Source organism: Atractosteus spatula, unplaced genomic scaffold (genome assembly GCF_055471065.1).
Source record: "Atractosteus spatula isolate fAtrSpa1 unplaced genomic scaffold, fAtrSpa1.hap1 Scaffold_68, whole genome shotgun sequence".
NCBI lineage: Eukaryota > Metazoa > Chordata > Actinopteri > Semionotiformes > Lepisosteidae > Atractosteus > Atractosteus spatula.
The window spans coordinates 75,550-92,133 of NW_028296899.1; the positions used below are offsets into that span (position 1 = coordinate 75,550).

General features: G+C 40.1%; 2 non-coding genes across 2 annotated transcripts; both read left to right on the top strand.

Moving 5' to 3' along the window:
• The first annotated feature begins 5,375 nt into the window (after positions 1–5,375).
• trnai-aau (transfer RNA isoleucine (anticodon AAU)) lies at positions 5,376–5,449 on the top strand. Its single transcript has one exon. It is a non-coding gene; the product is annotated as a tRNA-Ile (tRNA).
• A 1,449-nt stretch (positions 5,450–6,898) lies between these two features.
• Positions 6,899–6,980, top strand: trnaf-aaa (transfer RNA phenylalanine (anticodon AAA)). Its single transcript has one exon. It is a non-coding gene; the product is annotated as a tRNA-Phe (tRNA).
• The last annotated feature ends 9,604 nt before the right edge of the window (positions 6,981–16,584 follow it).

The window sequence follows — 16,584 nt, forward strand, 5'->3', positions numbered from 1 at the left end:
CCCCCCCCCCCCCTCTCTGGGTGTCTGATTTGCCGCCATCTTTAACTGTTCGGTGTCCGAATCGGAGTAGCTACGCGTACGAAATAAAGTTAATCCCAACTACAAAACATATATTTTTGTGGTAAGAGGGCGCAAAACATCAGTATTTACTGCTATTAATTACTGTACGATTTATAGTTGAAATCTGAGCCTAGATATAAAGTTAGATATAAAGTTAAAATCTCGACAAAGCAATGTAGGAAATACAGAGAAAATAAATCCTTTCTGACATCTAAAATCAGTTTCGATCAAGGTCTCTAAAACGAACAAGAAAAAGAGGATTTTCGGAGGGCAATTACGCTGTGTTTATATAGAATAACTGATTTATGAGCAATCTAATTTCTTGTTCGTTTAAAACAGTGAAATGTAGGCTGCAAAAGATCGCACCAGAAACAGCACTCTCTCTGCCTGTCATAGACGTTCAGGAAAGGCTGATTGAAGTCATGTCAAGTACAATAATTCAGTGATCAATAATAACAGTTGTAGGACAGTATATAAGGAGGATAAGGATTTTGAAGTTGACTCGAAATCTGATAGGTAACCAGTGCAAGGACTTGAAAACAGGTGTAATGCATCCCTGATAGGATTCTTGCTGTCATATTCTGAACATATTGAAGATTGCTCAGTGTGGATTTAATTTCCCCAGTGAACAGGATGTGCATTTATTAATTCTAGAAAAAAAGCCTTTCTTGATTTCTCTAGTTCCCTTTAAAATAAACTATTAATCCACAATGCAGAGTATTACATGGCCAGTATTTACACATGATATTTGTGATTTAAAGAAATTAACACAAGCAGCTTTTGGAGATTTAAGTGTTGGCTGAGTTATTGCAGGATAAAAGACTAGAGATGTTGGCAAGAAGAAGATAATTTGGGGAAAGCTGAGGAATACACTTATAACAAGAACACTTCCTAATGGGGTTAGGCATACTTTTGATGAAGATGATGAAGTTAACAGACTATATGTTTACATAGATACTGAAATAAGGATTGTATTTTAGATTATGTGTAGTTGCTGGCATTGAACTGTGTGTTGGATGCACATGAATTGAAGGAATGGGCAAACATAGCTGATGCGGATCCACAGAGCCAGCATATTAAGATGTTTATACTTAGAGGCAATTTGTTTAAATAACTAGGTATGGATACTGATGTGCAAGAGAGGTGGAAAGGCTGTTTCCTTAAGCCAGCACTATAAAATATTTTATTCTCAGTGAGATGCTGCCATTTCATCGTGGGTTTCTAACACTGTGTATAGTTCCATCCACACAGTGCCTTTACTTCCATCCATTTCTAATCTCTTTATCCAGTACAGAGGATTTGGAGCCTATCCCAGTAAGCAACGGACACAAGGCAGAATACACTCTGGACATAGCGCCAGTCCGTCACAGGACAGACAGACACAAACACACACACACCAGGGCCAGTTTTCCCATAAACCAATTAACTTACCAGTATGTTTTGGAGTGCGAGAGGGAGTCATATCACACATATGGAGAAAAACCATGTAACCCAGAGAGAACATGTAAACCCCACACACACAGGATGGCAGGAATTGAACCTAGGACCCCAGTGCTGCAAGATAGCAATGCTAACCATTTCGCCACCATTATAAATGGATGGATATCTTAGTTATCTTTCTAGTTCACAGGTTTGCATGCATGATTTAATTTTGAAAGCCACTGAGACATCAGGTACTACTGTTGTATTTATGAAAAAGAAACAAAACAAAAAACATACTAACAACTGTGCCATCCTACTCCTTAGTTAATACATTTTATTATTCATAAACAGTTAACATTGTTAGCAAAATATTTTGAATTATATTTAACCCTATTTTTTCTTTAGTTTTGTATTTAACTTATTATATGATAGTCAGACTTAATGTATATTTGAACAATGAAAATATATTTTTACAAGATGCGGGGGAAAGTGCAACAGCTTATTACAGTGCTAAATTTAATATTATTGATTGCTAATAGTTTATGCTAACACCTAACTTTCTTAATTAGATGTATTTAAAACAGTGAACTAAGTGTAACATACTATTCAGAAATACAATCGAAAATAGTTTTGTGGTGTTTGTATGGATGAAACGTTTCTAAAATGTATAACGTAACAAAATTAAAGACGATTAAAATCTGTAATCTTTCCACTTGTAATGTCATTAAACAGAACAACACGTTTCTGGTTTGTTTTAATTAGTATTAGTTAGTAGTTAGTAGTTTTAATTTAATTAGTATTTCAATTCGCACTGATTCACTTGCGAAGATATGGACTTAAGAATATTCGTGCCTGGTCAAAAAATGGCATTAAGCACTTAAAATTAATATGGTTAATAATAGTAAACTGTTACATGCTGTAACAAGATCGGTTAAACTGCGAAGAAAATGCTTTCAGAGAAAATGTTTCAGGTGTGAAGAATATAGATCTCCAATGCAATTTCAACCAAACCTGTTCCCACACACCCTGCCCCCACTACCATTAGAATATACACAAAGCACTGAAATCTTTCGAGCTAATGATCAGGTGACCCGAGAGAGAGCGAGAGAAACACCAAGGGGTGCGGAACCAGGGAACTATTTACATGGAAAACGGGCGATCTCCCCAGACTGTCCGCCCGTTTCACTGTTACCTGGATACCTCTTTATTTAGAACTCACTAACGCTGATTTTTAGTTTCGAAGGATTCAAGTACGGTTTTAGATGAAAGGCAGCGACCTTAATCAAGCCCAAATCATAATTGAACCCATTCAGAGCCTACATTACATTTTAGCGTTTCATTCTGAGCAGAAGACCCTCACACCTGAAGAAGGCTTGCGTTTTCTCTCTTCTCTTTTAAGCATGTGTACAATGTGTAATACAATTACAATGTGTAATTACAATGCGAATCGTATGAGGGTGGGGGGGAGGTGTCTTTCGCTGGAAATCTCGCCTGCTTCTACTTTACGAGTACAACCCCCTCTCTGCCGGAGTGCTGGCTGTGACGAATTAAACCGGTTTCACAGGTTTCAATCACAGACCATGTGACATGGGAGTCAGGAAACTAACACACAGCGCCACCGGATTTGATAACACTATAAAAACGCTATAAAATAATGTGACTAGGCACAGAACAAGTTTACAGCACAGTACAATAATAAATGCTGACCATGACTTTAGAAGCATAAATTGCCTTACACTCAATTTAAACACAAGCTGTCTTTAGCCCTCTAAGCTGGTTCATACAGAAATGTAGAGATCCAGGCTCAGAACACACAGCTTCATTAGCGAATACATATGCAGGACAACTAGAGAAGACGTTTTACAGAGGATGGATTTTTAGAAACATCCCATCAGTGACATCACTGAAGTCAACTCCTAGGTACTGTAACTGTCGTGTGGATAGTTTCACAAGAATCAGACAAAGGTTTAAGCATCGCTTGTTCTAGATAAAACTGCAAAAAAACCAACAACAACCCATAATGTACTTCTTTGCGGCTCTGTTTGCCCAAATCATATATTCACAACGTGAAATCTAGAAAATAATATTACGTAACCAAAATCCGCAATATGGAAACAGAACCTGTGTAATTGTTGATAGATGATGTACTCGTAACATTTTTTCAAGACGAACTACAACATTTAAAAAATGACTTGTATGTACTTGATATCTCTAATCAATCCACGGGTCCCAGCACAAAACGAAACTAAAACGCATACCGTTTCGCGCTTCTTATTAGTTGCTCAAAAGTAATTTGACCGTATGAAATGCATAATATAAACCTAGAAACATATACGTGAGCAGTACTTAAGCACTGTAGTATCGGTGTTAAGACATACCTCTCAAATACTGTAAATCAAGTTAAAAATATCTCAAGACCGATTCTGGTCATAATGAAACCATGTTTCGTGTATGTTTTCTTTAAAGTACCGAGACCAGCCATATACTGTATGTTTATGTTCCAAAATTAATATCGTTTATGGCCTTCACACGCGTTGCAGTATGCTCTTATTCTTTTTATGCTCAGCTACTAAGATTTCCCTTCAGTGGTAAAATTAGATATGAATATTCAATACTTAAACGGGCACAGTTAAGACATTAAATATACATATACATACTGTATACATTACAGTTTTCATATGGTAATATGTTTATGTTCCTAAATCAATCTCTTTTATGAGCATGTGAAAGGCATGGTGAAGCGATTCTCAAAAATTACTGTACTTTGCATGATTGGAAACAAATGCGTGATTGCGAAATGCTGTGGTGTTACTTTTACAAAGATGGTCAATGAAAAAAAAAATGTTGACCAGGGCAATACTTTGAGTTTACACTTACAGCTTGTCCAAGGTCATTCATTATTAATACTATTAGTAATATCTTCGTTAAAGACTTTGATGGCCACAGCTCAAACATGAGAGGTTGAGCTTTATTAGCTCCACCTTGCGGAAATTCCGGATACTATTATTTTGCTTGTCGTATTATAGGAGAATTTACGGTAACTCGCGATATTTACCGGTAGCTTGCGGTAGACTGCGTACAGCGTACCGCAAAATAATGCGGTATCGCCTGCGGATTTTGAATGGCTGCATCTGTAGGCTGCCAAAAGTCTCCGAAACCAAATTTTGATAGCAGAAAATTCTCACTCGTCCAGAAGTTCCCTTGGGACCCAACATCCAGCACAGAGTGGTAAAAAAAAGTCTTTTTTGTAGACGCTTGCAGCGTGCATTGGTGGTTCAGTTGTAGAATTCTCACCTGCCACGTGGGAGGCCCGGGTTCGATTCCCGGCCAATGCAGTGGCTTTTGCAGTTAGCGGCTCCATCACTTGCATCCCCTTTCAACTCGCAACTGAAAACCCACTGAAGCTTAGAAGCTGTGAGCCAGGTCAGTAACCGCATGAGGGTGACCTACAGGGAAAAGCAAAGCTTACAGCTGGAAGCGGTGTTAATGGAGCCAGCAGTGGGACGCTCACCCTGAGGTCTGTGCGGGTCCCAATGCCCCAGTATAGTGACGGAGACGCTGTGTGGTAAAAAGGCGCCGTCTTTTGGATGAGATGTAAATCCGAGGTCATAGCTCTCTGTGCTCATTAATAGTGACCACCAAAACCTTTGACAAAAGCTCTTGGTAATTGATGGTCTTCAATAATGCTTCTCCTTTAGGTACATTTGAAATCAGCTGAAAAATGCTATGAAATGGGGGGGCACTTCAGGCCAGTGTAGGATTTGGGTTACAAGAACCATTAAACAGCACGAGAAAGCCCGTACACTGAATCGCAGGGCTTTCTATTCAAAGAAGGACAAAAGAAACTTCCCTGAATTCCATTTTTTGCAGCACAGAGAGGACAGCAGGCACTAGGCCTGTTAGCTCAGTTGGTTAGAGCGTGGTGCTAATAACGCCAAGGTCGCGGGTTCGATCCCCGTTCGGGCCAGGCAGTCTCCTCCTCTCTTGCCAAAACCCGTTGCTTTCTTGCTGTGGTGAGATTGGTGGTAATGCAAAGACGCCACATACTGCCGACAGACGAGAGTGTTGCGGGAGAAGAGAGAAGTGATGGAAGATTGAAGAGTGTCCTAGGTGGAGCCAAGATGAAGTGTCACAATTGCCTAGGGGAGGATTTCAAATGTTTAAGATGGTAAAAATAACCGGAAATGATCCCCCAGTCCGGCGCAGTCTGACGTACTTCTGTCATATAAAGTGAAAGTAGATGTCGAACTGGAGCCTCACCATTTGCATAAGTGAGGCTCCAGTTATACATCTAGTTTCACTTTAAATGACAAAACTGAAGAGACTTAAAAGAGCTGGAGAGGATTTCTTACAACTTTTGAGCCGGCACAGTTTTCGAAAACGTTTTCTTCACGCTGCACTATACAACACAGACAGCCAAGAGTCTCCAAAACAAAACGAATTGACAGATAGGAGAAAAGTCCCACTCGTCCTAAAGTTCCCAAAATCCAGCACTGAGCGTAAACAAAGTGTTCAAGTAGCGTGGGAATGCAACCCCTAATCCTAGCTGGAGTTTGAGCGTCTGGTTCAGAGTTTGCTCAAGAGTTTACCTTTCACAGATGCGCAAAGATGAATGTTGAGGGTGCACGCTTCAAGGCGCCTTACAGTGCAGGGAGTGATTAGAGACGATTCGTGACGTGTGCTCGTTCCCATATACCGTACGCCCCGGGTTGCAGTGCTAGGATGACGTCCAATACCGCTTCGGCACGTAACGGCATTATATTCAAGTGCAGGACGTGAGGGTTTTATTTTGTTCGTTTTGTTCTGCTCTGCTTTGCTTTGTTTTGCTTTCCATGGCGTTCGTAAGAGCGTCAATAAAAAGGCGATTCCAGCGTCTAACACGAATATAAGAGCTATTTCAAGTGCGGCTTCTAAAATGCTTGTAGACATTTGTCTGTTGTTGATTGTTTTTTTGTGTCTAACAAAGTGCCATTTTCCTGTCCGGACGGGGAGACTTTATCATTCCCACATGAAGCAACCCTTAAGTCCTCTGAGGCGTGTCTGTCTGCAAGGTTTGTATTTTGGAAAGGTTTTTTTTTAACGGAGAACGACTTTGAAAAAGATTTCCGCCGGCGTCTCGCGATCCGTGTGAGATTGTAGCAAGAACATGGTGCGGCTTCTTAAATGCTTGTGGACATTTGTCTGTTGTTGATTGTTTCTTTGTGTCTAACAAAGTGCCATTTTCCTGTCCGGACGGGGAGACTTTATCATTCCCACATGAAGCCACCCTTAAGTCCTCTGAGGCGTGTCTGTCTGCAAGTCTTGTATTTTGGAAAGGTTTTTTTTTTAATGGAGAACGACTTTGAAAAAGGTTTCCGCCGGCGCCTCGCGATCCATGTGAGATTGTAGCAAGAACGCAGCAACAGTGGCGCGCGCTGTAGTCGTGGCCGAGTGGTTAAGGCGATGGACTAAAAATCCATTGGGGTCTCCCTGCGCAGGTTCGAATCCTGCCGACTACGGTGTCCTCCTCACGTCGTCGTGTGTCGGCGCAAGCAAGTGCCTTTCTGCTTTTCCTGGTGGTTTTAAAACGCGAGATCGCTTGTACCCGCTGCCTTGGAAAGAAATGTCTACATGTTTACTTGCACATTGTCTATTGTTTGTTTGTATATTGTCTTGATGCACTGTTTGCACTTTGTCTTGTTTTTGTCTTGTTTTTTACACTTGTTTTACAATCGAGAGACCTTCTGTAAGTAAGAATTCCATTGTACCAGTACCGGTTACATATGGCAATAAAGTTCAAGTTCAAATGCTTCAGCGTCCGCAAACTGCATTTTGCAGCTGGAAGCAGATGGCGACGCTTTTTGCGGTCGCGTGTCTTGTGCCCCATTTCCGGCCTTTAACATCGAATCAATAAAGCTGTTAGAACCGACACCATAGGTGCTTTTCTTACAACTTTCGATCTGACTCAGTTTCGGAATGCAATTCCTGAACACTGCGAGAGACAACCTACAGATGCAGCCATTCAAAATGAGCGGTAAAAACCCGTGGTACAGTAACCAACCCGCAGGGCACCGTAGGGCACCGCGGTAAGTGATTGGTTGGCCAAAATGACCGACAGGGGCACTCGTGGTGCATTGGTTAGTAGTGAAAAGATTTAATCATCTAATATCTGTACTGTGCACATTTTAATCCGCTTAGTTTTGAATATTTATATGGAATTTTACCACTAAAGGGAAATTTTAGTAGCTGAGCATAAAAAGAAGAGGAGCATAACGCATCTGAAGGTCATAAACGATATTAATTTAGGAACATAAACATTACTGTATGTACATAAACTGTACTGTGTATGGCTGGTCTTGATAGTTTAAAGAAAAAATTCACACCAGTCTTCCATTTCTCCCTAAACATTTTAAGCATGTAAGTTTTATGAAACGGTACCCAAATATGTGATTGCTGTATAGAATGAATTTTAATTTTTAAAAATTATTTAACACGAAAATTAAGCTGTTTACATCTTCCGCCTGAGAACAGTCACCCGTTGCTACCCAACGCAGAAACACAGCCAGTAACTAGCAAAGAGAGGACATTAGCTAGCCAATATGATAAAGAAATAAATGATTATTTTGTTTATTTCTTTTGCACATTTATTTGAACATTTCCATCGATTGTACAAGCACTTGGAAACTGTCCAATCCCTAGTTCATCAAGCATTTACCGGTCTGGTGCCGGTCTGTGTCTTCTAGGATATAATGCCAGCGAACTCTTGTTTTTATGTCCACTATAACTACGCTGGGCAAACGTTCCGAGGTCAAATTCTTCCAGCACGGGGGTACCTTTAAAGCGGAGACGACGGCACCGAAATTTTTTGGCGCGCCTTCTCTTTAAAGCCCTGGCCAAATATGAAGACAGTACGTACAGTTATAATTCAAACGGAATTAAAAACTACACATCCCAGTTACCATGGTGGTGCATGTGATCATTGCGTTTAACCAACGAAACAGGGCGAAAAATCAGTCACATGACTTTGGGGCAGAGTTTCGAAAGCTTAACCTATCAGCAACAAAGCAAAATTTACACGATAGGCTACCTCAAACTGTCAGTTACACGACTGTGTATGTCGCTTAAGCCACTCCTATTTGGCATTTTAGTTATGGAGGCGAGAAGACGCCCCCCCTCTGGGTGTCTGATTTGCCGCCATCTTTAACTGTTCGGTGTCCGAATCGGAGTAGCTACGCGTACGAAATAAAGTTAATCCCAACTACAAAACATATATTTTTGTGGTAAGAGGGCGCAAAACATCAGTATTTACTGCTATTAATTACTGTACGATTTATAGTTGAAATCTGAGCCTAGATATAAAGTTAGATATAAAGTTAAAATCTCGACAAAGCAATGTAGGAAATACAGAGAAAATAAATCCTTTCTGACATCTAAAATCAGTTTCGATCAAGGTCTCTAAAACGAACAAGAAAAAGAGGATTTTCGGAGGGCAATTACGCTGTGTTTATATAGAATAACTGATTTATGAGCAATCTAATTTCTTGTTCGTTTAAAACAGTGAAATGTCAGCTGCAAAAGATCGCACCAGAAACAGCACTCTCTCTGCCTGTCATAGACGTTCAGTAAAGGCTGAATGAAGTCATGTCAAGTACAATAATTCGGTGATCAATAATAACAGTTGTAGGACAGTATATAAGGAGGATAAGGATTTTGAAGTTGACTCGAAATCTGATAGGTAACCAGTGCAAGGACTTGAAAACAGGTGTAATGCATCCCTGATAGGATTCTTGCTGTCATATTCTGAACATATTGAAGATTGCTCAGTGTGGATTTAATTTCCCCAGTGAACAGGATGTGCATTTATTAATTCTAGAAAAAAATCCTTTCTTGATTTCTCTAGTTCCCTTTAAAATAAACTATTATTCCACAATGCAGAGTATTACATGGCCAGTATTTACACATGATATTTGTGATTTAAAGAAATTAACACAAGCAGCTTTTGGAGATTTAAGTGTTGGCTGAGTTATTGCAGGATAAAAGACTAGAGATGTTGGCAAGAAGAAGATAATTTGGGGAAAGCTGAGGAATACACTTATAACAAGAACACTTCCTAATGGGGTTAGGCATACTTTTGATGAAGATGATGAAGTTAACAGACTATATGTTTACATAGATACTGAAATAAGGATTGTATTTTAGATTATGTGTAGTTGCTGGCATTGAACTGTGTGTTGGATGCACATGAATTGAAGGAATGGGCAAACATAGCTGATGCGGATCCACAGAGCCAGCATATTAAGATGTTTATACTTAGAGGCAATTTGTTTAAATAACTAGGTATGGATACTGATGTGCAAGAGAGGTGGAAAGGCTGTTTCCTTAAGCAAGCACTATAAAATATTTTATTCTCAGTGAGATGCTGCCATTTCATCGTGGGTTTCTAACACTGTGTATAGTTCCATCCACACAGTGCCTTTACTTCCATCCATTTCTAATCTCTTTATCCAGTACAGAGGATTTGGAGCCTATCCCAGTAAGCAACGGACACAAGGCAGAATACACCCTGGACATAGCGCCAGTCCATCACAGGACAGACAGACACAAACACACACACACCAGGGCCAGTTTTCCCATAAACCAATTAACTTACCAGTATGTTTTGGAGTGCGAGAGGGAGTCATATCACACATATGGAGAAAAACCATGTAACCCAGAGAGAACATGTAAACCCCTCACACACAGGATGGCAGGAATTGAACCTAGGACCCCAGTGCTGCAAGATAGCAATGCTAACCACTTCGCCACCATTATAAATGGATGGATATCTTAGTTATCTTTCTAGTTCACAGGTTTGCATGCATAATTTAATTTTGAAAGCCACTGAGACATCAGGTACTACTGTTGTATTTATGAAAAAGAAACAAAACAAAAAAACATACTAACAACTGAGCCATCCTACTCCTTAGTTAATACATTTTATTATTCATAAACAGTTAACATTGTTAGCAAAATATTTTGAATTATATTTAACCCTATTTTTTCTTTAGTTTTGTATTTAACTTATTATATGATAGTCAGACTTAATGTATATTTGAACAATGAAAATATATTTTTACAAGATGCGGGGGAAAGTGCAACAGCTTATTACAGTGCTAAATTTAATATTATCGATTGCTAATAGTTTATGCTAACACTTAACTTTCTTAATTAGATCTATTTAAAACAGTGAACTAAGTGTAACATACAGATGCAGCCATTCAAAGTGCGCGGTACAGACACCGCGGTACAGATACCGCAGGTATGATGACGCGGGATACCACGGTGCGTGATTGGTTGACCGACAGGGGCACTCATGGTCCATTGGTCTGTCGTAGAAAGACTTACTGTAAACATCTTTACTGTGCTCGTTGTAGATATTGAATTTTACCACTGAAGGGAAATCTTAGTAGCTGAGCATAAAAAGAATAGGAGCATACTGTAACGCGTGTGAAGGCCATAAACGATATTAATTTTGGAACATAAACATACAGTATATAGCTGGTCTTGGTACTTTAAAGAAAAAAATACACACCAGTATTCCATTTCTCCCTAAACATTGTAAGCTTCGAAGTCTTTAACTAACGTGATACCGGAGTCAACAAGCATACTTTTAGAATTTGATTAAAAGGGAATATAATATGGAATCGCGTATCTCAAGAATTTAATAACGGTATGATTATATCCGTGTACTGCGGCAGGGCTGTGTAGGGCTGTTTCGCCTGCCTGATCATGCGAGCTGTCTTGTAGCCTACTGGTCTAGGTGCGTGCCTACCAACTGGCAGGTTGTGTGTTCGAATCCAGCTGGTGCTGGACTTTTATTTTAACAAACATTTCTTCGAAAAAATAGGTAAGCGATATTATGGACAATCAGTTGACAAATCCATTTCCTTTTTCTGATCACTCGCTTTCTGGCTACACATCTCACCTGTCCTGTTCTTTGTTTTCCTGGTTTGCTGATTATGCCTGCTGCGGTCCATTCCTACCCTCACACCTAAAGAAAACTATTTTAAATTTCTTGGCGCAGTTCATTAACCCTTGTATGTGCTGTCCGCGCCCAAAATGCAATTTTAAGAAAGTCAAAAACCGTGCTCAAATGCAATTTTCAAAGTGCAATGAAATACAATATTGTTGTCGCTGCTGTTCTGGTTGTTTTTATCCCGTAAAGCGTTTTGAGAAGCCACCTTTAAAGGCGATATATGTTGTAGAACCGCTGATTCTTATGGAATGTGTTCCGCAGGAGATTCAAATTTTTATTTATTTTTTAATCGCGTATCTAAGGAAGTCTCAGTATAACTTTGTTCATGAACAAACAGTGGCATGTTACATTGTCATTGTTTTTTTTAACAAGGCTCGCCAGCTAATGTGAATCGAAACCTGTCTTGCTAGCTTTTAAAGTCGTGCATGTGTAAACGACAATTGAAAAAGAGAAAAAAAGACCTGACTGACAAGCCGATACATACTCTTAGAGTTTGATTAATAGGGAATATAATACGAAAAAACCATAAGGGACTTAAAAGCTAAAGGAGATGCTTCATATTGCTTGACTAATTTTAAAAACTAAGTTATAAATGCAGACGCTCCCTCGGTGACGCGCCGGGTGTAAATATCAAAGTATACATTCCCAACAAGAATTGTACCCATCTGTCATGCAAATAAAACACCTTGAATTGAATTGAATTGAGGGAGATAGGGGGACAAATATACTGTAGACAGGCCTCAAGGCAAATAAGATACTTATGGGTACGCAGGCATTCAAGACAGCAACATACAAAACGTTTGCACGTACTGAGTTAAGTTATTACTTGGTTTTCAAAGTGCAATGAAATACAATATTGTTGTTGCTGCTGTTCTGGTTGTTTTTATCCCGTAAAGCGTTTTGAGAAGCCACCTTTAAAGGCGATATATGTTGTAGAACCGCTGATTCTTATGGAATGTGTTCCGCAGGAGATTCAAATTTTTATTTATTTTTTAATCGCGTATCTAAGGAAATCTCAGTATAACTTTGTTCATGAACAAACAGTGGCATGTTACATTGTCATTGTTTTTTTTAACAAGGCTCGCCAGCTAATGTGAATCGAAACCTGTCATGCTAGCTTTTAAAGTCGTGCATGTGTAAACGACAATTGAAATAGAGAAAAAAAGACCTGACTGACAAGATTTAATTAATGCAGATCAGTAAATCAAGGGACAAAACAACTATTGCGCCCGGGTCCTCAATGCGCTTTGATGTGCTAATGCGTTGGTTTAACAGTCCGGGTGTGGCAAGCCCCCAATGTCTCCCGACTTCGGCAAAAGGCACCCGCCTTTCATTGGAAGACAATGAACACACTCTAGCCGTACAGGTGAATATAGCATAAAAGACACCAAGGGATTGGGTGAGCTCCCATCGCAAAAAAAAAAACTGCGAACCTGCACTACAGCGACCATAGTACAGTATGGAGACCAAGACCTTTTACGGGAAGAGACGAGGTGCTTCTGCCGCCCCAGCTTCCAAAGAGCGAAGGGTAAGCAAATACAGCAGACTTCATCTGAAATACGCGATTACAGCGCATATTACAAGGTATTATTGCCGTTTTGAATTTTAAATTCAATTATAATTATTTCTTCGTAGCCTGTTCTTCAAGAAAACACCGCACGGGCGAAACGATCTACCACAAGGACAGTAAAAAAGAAAGCGGTAAGACGGAAAAAAAGAAAAGTTTATTTTGACTTCTGTTCCGCGACTGATGAATACTACTGTGTGACTTTATTTCTTACATGACTTATGTTATTTTGCCACAGGCCGTGGGTCTCTGCTCTCGGCCACTGGCCAGGGTGCCAACCTGTAGAAGCAGCACCTGTATGGAGACATTTCGGCAGCAGCGGGAGCAATACGATGCATTACTGGGGAGGACTGGGAGGCTAGAGACACTCCTGAAAATGCAGAGGAAGGAGACAGTATGTTCCAGCAGTCAAACAGTTGAGCAGCTGTCTCCTGAAAAGTGCCTCTCCCCGCCGCGCAGGTTGCAATGCCTGGCGGAAGCTCTGCCCCCCGCAGAGCACACACCGCCTCAGGACACTCCATCCCGGCCTCTCAGTTCACCACCGCGCAGGACTCTGTTGATGCTGTCCCCGCCGGCTATCTCCCCCCAGGAAGCACAGCGGAATTCACAGATGCCAGTGGGACGAATAATTCTCCCAGATGTCCAACTGCTACCCATCACCCAGGAGATGGAGGGGGGGTTGTACTTGCAGTGCATCGGCATAGACGGGAAAGCAAGAGCCGACCGCTACGCCGCCCTCGTGTTTCGAAATCTTGTGACTTTTGAAATTTACTGGGGGTGGACCACGTCTGTAAATTTCGATGGGTCCAGAGGCAAAAGTGCCTTGCCTTGCAATCTCCGGGAAACCATTAGTACGATGGTGAATCGGAGATTCTCAACCCTTGCTGCGTACGACTGGAAAAGAATTCGTGATCGGATCAACGAAATGCTTCGTAGGAGGAGGCGGTCTTTTCCTCTTGTCTAACAGTCTGTCCACAAACAAAACATTCCTGTTAGACAAGAGGAATTGAAAAAAAAACAATGTTGTCAATGAAAACCGGTGTGTGTGTCTCTCCCTGCTGGATGTCCCTCTCACAAACTGCTGAATGAATAAAATAATTTTATTGAAAACGAGTTTGCGATTGTCTGGTCTTTAAATTCTGGAGATACGCGATTCCATATTATATTCCCTTTTAATCAAATTCTAAAAGTATGCTTGTTGACTCCGGTATCGCGTTAGTTAAAGACTTCGATGCTTAAAATGTTTAGGGAGAAATGGAATACTGGTGTGTATGTTTTCTTTAAAGTACCGAGACCAGCCATATACTGTATGTTTAAGTTCCAAAATTAATATCGTTTATGGGCTTCACACGCGTTGCAGTATGCTCAGGCACTAAGTAAAAGGAGATGCTTCGTATTGCTTGACTAATTTTAAAAACTAAGTTATAAATGCAGGCGCTGCTCTGGTGCGTCGGCTCCTACACAGTGCCTGTCTGCTGTAAGCGTTACAATATACATACCCAACACTGCTTGTACCCATCTGTCATGCAAATAAAACACCTTGAATTGAATTGAATTGAGGGGAGAAGGGGGGGATACTAAAGCCAATACTGGCTCAATGGGCTTTGACGTGCTAATGCGTTGGTTTAACAGTCCGGGTGTGGCAGGCTTCCAATGTCGACTCGATTGGAAGACAATGAACGTACAGATGCAGCCATTCAAAATGCGTGCGTTATTTTGCGGCATACCCCGGTGGGCGTGTCGCGGCATCACGCAGTGTCACGCAGTGTGACGTGGTTAATCGCGCGTCATTTGACGCTCTGCCGGAAACTATCCGGCGTCACCTTGTAAAACCGCCAGGGGGAGCTTAACCTCTCATGTACAGCATTTGAGCCTTTAATTTTGAACAGTGTATTACAGCATGTTAATCTTCAGTCATTAAAATGTTGGTATATTTTATGAAAGCAAGATTGCTCAGTTGGACAAAAGTACACAACCTACCTTTATCAGAAATATTTATGCATCAAAGCCTTTACCGAAGATATTACTAATAGTATTAATAATGGATGACTTTGGACAAGCTGTATACTCAAAGTATAATTTCTTTAGCACATTTGTACAAGCACTTGGAATCTGTCCAAGCCATACTTTGTCAGGCATTTTGTTTTACTTCAACGGGCATAAAAACTTCCTTGCTTTTAACAGGGCGTTTCATAATTTCTAACTACGAAAATGATTTAAAATGCGACACCTATCATTCAACTAGAGCTTAAAATATCACAAGGAAAAATACACACCGGTATTCCATTTCTCCCTAAACATTGTAAGCTTCGAAGTCTTTAACTAACGTGATACCGGAGTCAACAAGCATACTTTTAGAATTTGATTAAAAGGGAATATAATATGGAATCGCGTATCTCAAGAATTTAATAACGGTATGATTATATCCGTGTACTGCGGCAGGGCTGTGTAGGGCTGTTTCGCCTGCTTGCTCATGCGAGCTGACTGTAGCTGACTGGTCTAGGTGCGTGCCTGCCAACGGGCAGGGTGTGTGCTCGAATCCAGCTGGTGCTGAACCTTCCAGTTTTATTTATTTATTTTTTAATCGCGTAACATATTACCGTATGCAAACTGTACTGTATACAGTATGTATATGTATATTTAATGTCTTAACTGTGCCCGTTTAATTGAATATTAAAAAATTATTTAACACGAACATTAAGCTGTTTACATCTTCCGCCTGAGAACAGTCACCCGTTGCTACCCAACGCAGAATGGTGATTGGCTGACACCATCTGACACCCCTCTGATTGGAGAAAAAAGACGTGCTAGTTTGCTATACATACTGTAACAGGAAGAGGATTTCTTTCTATTCAAAACGTGTATTTTAAAAGTTTAAGAAGTAAAAACTTTACAGCGTACACAGATTTCTAAACTGATCAGGATCGTTATCTTTGTCTTATGCATAATAATATTCACCGCTCTGTGCAGCAAATTAATAATAAACTTTATTTTATATAGCGTTTTAAACGAATAAGTAATTAGATTGCTCATAAACCTAATCACTTGCTTTTTCTTTTTATTTAGGCTCAGATTTCAACTATAGATCGTATTATTAATAACCATAATAACAACCAACCAACAAAAACAACCATATAAACATAATACCAACCAAAAACATAGATAACAACCACAATACAAAATCAAATATATCAAACCATTTTACTCTCGCAAAGTCCTCCAATTATCATAATCCCGCCCCTTATGCAAAACCAAACCTTCCTCCCATCCCAGTTTATCCTGTTTATCATAAACAAAATCCACCTCAATTTTCAACATAAAGCATTACACAAAATCAATACCTCAACACTCCATACTCAACAACGATAATTCACAAACAGCCAGAACATGTAACTACACATTCCCAAACAGACCTAATTTCCATAGCCCCGCCCCTTATGCAAAACCAACATCCCTCCCCTGTTCTCTCTCTCCCCTGGCGGTTGTAATTGTTTTTATTTTCAAATAAATTTTAGCAAAGTCATGCATTTTAAAAATCTTA